Here is a 6,357-nt window from a genome sequence, read left to right on the forward strand (position 1 = left end):
AGACAGTACTGTGCAGCCGTCTTCATCGACCTTGCCAAGGCTTTCGACTCTGTTAATCACCATATTCTTATCGGCAGACTCAGTAGCCTTGGTTTTTCTGATGACTGCCTTGCCTGGTTCACCAACTACTTTGCAGACAGAGTGCAGTGTGTCAAATCGGAGGGCTTGCTGTCCGGTCCTCTGGCCGTCTCTGGGGGTGACACAGGGTTCAATTCTCGGGCCGACTCTTTTCTCTGTATATATCAATGATGTTGCTCTTGCTGCAGGCGATTCCCTGATCCACCTCTACGCAGACGACACCATTCTATATACTTCCGGCCCGTCCTAGGACACTGTGCTATCTAACCTCCAAACAAGTTTCAATGCCATACAACACTCCTTCCGTAGCCTCGAACTGCTCTTAGACGCTAGTAAAACCAAATCTATTCTTTTCAACCGTTCGCTGCCTGCACCTGCACGTCTGACTAGTATCACCACCCTGGATGGTTCAGACCTTGAATATGTGTACATCGATAAGTACCTAGGTGTCTGGCTAGACTGTAAACTCTCCTTCCAGACTCATATCAAACATCTCCAATCGAAAATCAAATCCAGAATCGGCTTTCTATTCCGCAACAAAGCCTCTTTCACTAACGCCGCCAAACTTACCCTAGTAAAACTGACTATCCTACCGATCCTCGACTTCGGCGACGTCATCTACAAAATAGCTTCCAACACTCTACTCAGCAAACTGGATGCAGTTTATCACAGTGTCATCCGTTTTGTCACTAAAGCACCTTATACCACCCACCACTGCGACTTGTATGCTCTAGTCGGCTGGCCCTCGCTACATATTCGTCGCCAGACCCACTGGTTCCAGGTCATCTACAAGTCCATGCTAGGTAAAGCTCCGCCTTATCTCAGTACACTGGTCACGATGGCAACACCCACCCGTAGCACGCGCTCCAGCAGGTGTATCTCACTGATCATCCCTAAAGCCAACACCTCATTTGGCCGCCTATCGTTCCAGTTTTCTGCTCCATGTGACTGGAACTAATTGCAGAAATCACTGAAGTTGGAGACTTTTATCTCCCTCACCAACTTCAAACATCTGATATCTGAGCAGTTAACCGATCGCTGCAACTGTACATAGTCTTATCGGTAAATAGCCCACCCAATTTTACCTACCTCATCTCCATACTGTTTTTATTTATTTACTTTTCTGCTCTTTTGCACATCAATATCTCTACCTGTACATGACCATCTGATCATTTATCACTCCAGTGTTAATCTGCAAAATTGTAATTATTTGCCTACCTCCTCATGCCTTTTGCACACAATGTATATAGACTCCTTTTTTTCTACTGTGTTATTGACTTGTTTATTGTTTACTCAATTTGTAACTCTGTGTTGTCTGTTCACACTGCTATGCTTTATCTTGGCCAGGTCGCAGTTGCAAATGAGAACTTGTTCTCAACAAGCCTACCTGGTTAAATAAAGGTGAAATAAAATAAAATAGAAAATGATCTACTTTTGAGGAAAATAGGCAGGTTTCTCGACTTTGAGAAGGCATTGCGTGATGATTAGCTTAGCAACCGTGTGACGCTTTATGACAACGTGAATGTGATTCTTCAAAAGTTTGTGGGGCGTTATACGTTTCTCCATTCATTGGCCAATGGGAGTTTATCTCCTGCTGTTCTCTAAAAATCAAAAGCAGCCTTAGCAGGTTTTTCACAATACAGTGGGGCAAAAAGTATTTAGTCAGCCACAAATTGTGCAAGTTCTCCCACTTAAAAAGATGAGAGAGTGGAAAATAGGTATTTGGTAACCTACAAACAAGCAAGATTTTTTGATCTCACAGACCTGTAACTTCTTCTTTAAGAGGCTCCTCTGTCCTCCACTCGTTACCTGTATTAATGGCACCTGTTTGAACTTGTTATCAGTATAAAAGACACCTGTCCACAACCTCAAACAGTCACACTCCAAACTCCAAACTCCACCATCTGGGGCTCCACGCAAGATCTCACCCTGTGGGGTCAAAATGATCACAAGAACGGTGAGCAAAAATCCCAGAACCACATGGGGGGACCTAGTGAATGACCTGCAGAGAGCTGGGACCAAAGTAACAAAGCCTACCATCAGTAACACACTATGCCGACAGGGACTCAAATCATGCAGTGCCAGACGTGTCAACCTGCTTAAGCCAGTAGATGTCCAGGCCCGTCTGAAGTTCGCTAGAGAGCATTTGGATGATCCAGAAGAAGATTGGGAGAATGTCATATGGTCAGATGAAACCAAAATATAACTTTTTGGTAAAAACTCAACTCGTCATGTTTGGAGGACAAAGAATGCTGAGTTGCATCCAAAGAACACCATACCTACTGTGAAGCATGGGGGTGGAAACATCATGCTTTGCGGCTGTTTTTCTGCAAAGGGACCAGGACGACTGATCCGTGTAAAGGAAAGAATGAATGGGGCCATGTATCGTGAGATTTTGAGTGAAAACCTCCTTCCATCAGCAAGGGCATTGAAGATTAAACGTGGCTGGGTCTTTCAGTATGACAATGATCCCAAACACATCGCCCGGGCAACGAAGGAGTGGCTTCGTAAAGAAGCATTTCAAGGTCCTGGAGTGGCCTAGCCAATCTCCAGATGTCAGCCCCATAGTACATCTTTGGAGGGAGTTGAAAGTCTGTGTTGCCCAGCAACAGCCCCAAAACATCACTGCTCTCGAGGAGATCTGCATGGAGGAATGGGCCAAAATACCAGCAACAGTGTGTGAAAACCTTGTGAAGACTTACAGAAAACGTTTGACTTCTGTCATTGCCAACAAAGGGTTTATAACAAAGTATTGAGATAAACTTTTGTTATTTACCAAATAGTTATTTTCCACCATAATTTGCAAATAAATTCATAAAAATCCTACAATGTGATTTTATGGATTTTTTTTCTAATTGTGTCTGTCATAGTTGAAGTGTACCTATGATGAAAATTACAGGCCTCTCTCATATTTTTAAGTGGGAAACTTGCACAATTGGTGGCTGACTGAATACTTTTTTGCCTCACTGTATATCACCAACATGTATCCTGCTTCACAAGAGGATCCAGCCTGCTTTACCATGCACAATCAAAACATCCGTGATAAGTAGGCTTGTGGTTAGAGTGTTGGACTAGTCACCAAAAGGTTGCAAGTTCGAATCCCTGAGCTGACAAGGTTCAAATCTGTCTTTCTGCCCCTGAACAGGCAGTTAACCCATTGTTCCGAGGCTGTGATTGAAAATCTGAATTTGTTCTTAACTGACTTGTCAAGTAAAATAAAGGTACATTTTTTTATTGTTTTTAACTTGACCCAAGTCACCAGTTGAATGGCGTTTCCTCCAACACATTGATACATCTGGCTTCCAGGTTAAGCTGGCGGGAGTTAAATCAGCGCGGTTAGGCGGGTCTACTGCAATACTATACAATACAATATTACCATCATTATGATGCCATGGCTCTAGACACTATACATTGAGACAGAAATTCAGTATAACCAGGCGTTGCGTCACCTTGAAATTGACATTTTTATTCAGAGAATTGCAGGGGAAGAGTACACAACCTTTTCATTGTGCAGCTTCGTTGCCCTGTGCGCTTGTTCGTTGAGCTGTAGATCCACTCGGGTGTCCCCAAAAGTTTTCAAAAGCACCATTGTTTGTAAGTGCCCAGCCGTACGTTGGTGTCTCGTTGCTGCCTTGGTTAGACAACTCAGGTTTGCAAAGCCAGTATGGCTCCAAACACCAAATCGATCACTTGCAAATAATAGGCATTCCAAGCAGTACAGTTTGCAGTGCTTCTCGGACCCTGTCTTTGTAGCGTCGGCTTTGTAGCGTCGGCGTCTACATCTCCTGACAATGTCTAACTTTTCTTGAAAAGTTTGTATTGAGATTTGCGTTGTAATTATATCCTCGACCAAATCGATATCTTCTCCTTCCGCCATTGTGGATTGAAAAAACAGCTTAGTAGTACGCAAATTAATTTGTTTATCAATTTCAGTTTCCTAGTTCTGAGACCTGCCCATATAGGAACAGCCTATCAATAATGGTAATCCAATCAATAGACGTGCAGACACTACGCCTGCTAGCTGGCTCCTGTGTAACACTGGAGCCAGCCAGCAGGGGTACAATAGCCAACTCTAAAGCTGATTGGTTGACACTAAATTTTAATTTCCATTCACTTTAAGCTACAAGTGCCCGCACAGTTGATTCTGAAGGCCTGAGGGCAGATTTTATGATGGCTGAATATGATTGGATAAAATATCTAACATAAAGACCAGCCCTCCAAATCTCAACCTGGGGCTGGAAGCAGTGCAACCAAGAGGAACGCTATGAAATGAAGAGTGCAACTCTTACTCTGGGGAATAATTTAATACATATTTGTGGGAAAATATATTTAAAAAATATATATATTGTGATGATGTTTAGGCCAGCAGAGAAGGCCTTGCTGGCCCTGAAGGCCCATATCTGGTGTGTTGGCAGCAGCCACTCAATGTTAGTGGTGGCTGTTTAACAGTCTGATGGCCTTAAGATAGAAGCTGTTTTTCAGTCTCTCGGTCCCAGCTTTGATGCACCTGTACTGACCTCGCCTTCTGGATGATAGCGGGGTGAACATGCAGTGGCTCGGGTGGTTGTTGTCCTAGATGATCTTCATGGCCTTCCTGTGACATCGGGTGGTGTAGGTGTCCTGGAGTGCAGGTAGTTTGCCCCCGGTGATGCGTTGTGCAGACCTCACTACCCTCTGGAGAGGGTTGTGGGCGGAGCAGTTGCCGTACCAGGTGGTGATACAGCCTGACAGGATGCTCTCGATTGTGCATCTGTAGAAGTTTGTGAGTGCTTCTGGTGACAAGCCAAATTTCTTTAGCCTCCTGAGGTTGAAGAGGCGCTGCTGCGCCTTCTTCACGATGCTGTCTGTGTGGGTGGACCAATTCAGTTTGTCTGTGATGTGTACGCCGAGGAACTTAAAACTTACTACCCTCTCCACTACTGTTCCATCGATGTGGATAAGGGGATGTTCCCTCTGCTGTTTCCTGAAGTCCACAATCATCTCCTTAGTTTTGTTGACGTTGAGTGTGAGGTTATTTTCCTGACACCACAATCCGAGGGCCCTCACCTCCTCCCTGTAGGCCGTCTCGTCGTTGTTGGTAATCAAGCCTACCACTGTTGTGTCGTCCGCAAACTTGATGAATAGACAACAGGTGGAAATTATAGGCAATTAGCAAGACACCCCCAATAAAGGGGTGGTTCTGCAGGTGGTGACCACAGACCACTTCTCAGGTCCTATGCTTCCTGGATGATGTTTTGGTCACTTTTGAATGCTGGCGGTGCTTTTACTCTGTGTGCTCTGGACAGCTAGCGAGCCGCGGAGAGCAGGCTAGCAGATGGGCATTCAGGGGACGTCGCGACGGGGGAGCCAGTTGAAAGCCCTTCGGGCAGATTACGTCAGTTGTCCAGTCGTGATGGATCGGCAGGGCTCCATACGCAGACAGGCGAGAGATGTCCTGGCTAAAGGTAGCTGATGACCACTAGCAGTGGCAAGCTGACAACTAACTAGTAGCTAGTTAGCTGGCTAGCTTCTGTTGGGGGTTCCGGATCAAATGTAAAGAAAAGGGCAGAATCATACCACATCACCAAGCTTGGGCAATTGGTCTCAACCCCGCCCTTTGCAGCTGGGCAGACGGGCCGACCTCGGGTGTGAAGGTAGGCAACAACACCTTCGCCACAATGATCCTCAAGACTGGAACAACAAGGGTGTGTGCTCAGGCTACTCCTGTACTCCGTGTTCACCCATGACTGAGTGGCAACTCAATCATCAAGTTTGCTGACAACAGTGGTATGCCTGATATCCAACAACGACAAGACGGCATACAGGGAGGATTTGAGGGACCTGACGGAATGGTACCAGGAAAATAACCTCTCCCTCAATGTCAACAAAACAATGGAGATGATTGTGGATTACAGTAGACAGCAGAGAGAGCTCGTCCCCATCCACTTCTACAGGGCCGCACTGGAGTGGGCAAAAAGCCGCAAGTTACTTGGCGTGCACATCACAATCAACCTGAAATGGTCCATTCATAGAGGCAATGTGATGAAGGCGCAACAGCGCCTACTCAACCTCAGGAGGCTGAAGAAATTTGGCTTGTCCTGTAAGGCCCTCATGAACTTCTACAGGTGCACCATTGAGAGGATCCTGTAGGGCTGTGTCAACGCCTAGTACGGCACTGCCTGCCCTCCAGGACACCTACAGCGCTCGGTGTTACAGATAGGCCAAGAAGATCATCAAGGACCTCAGCCACTCGAGCCATGGCCTGTTCACCCCGCTACCATCCAGATGAAGGCGATAGTA

Source organism: Oncorhynchus masou, chromosome 6, assembly GCF_036934945.1.
Source record: "Oncorhynchus masou masou isolate Uvic2021 chromosome 6, UVic_Omas_1.1, whole genome shotgun sequence".
Lineage (NCBI taxonomy): Eukaryota > Metazoa > Chordata > Actinopteri > Salmoniformes > Salmonidae > Oncorhynchus > Oncorhynchus masou.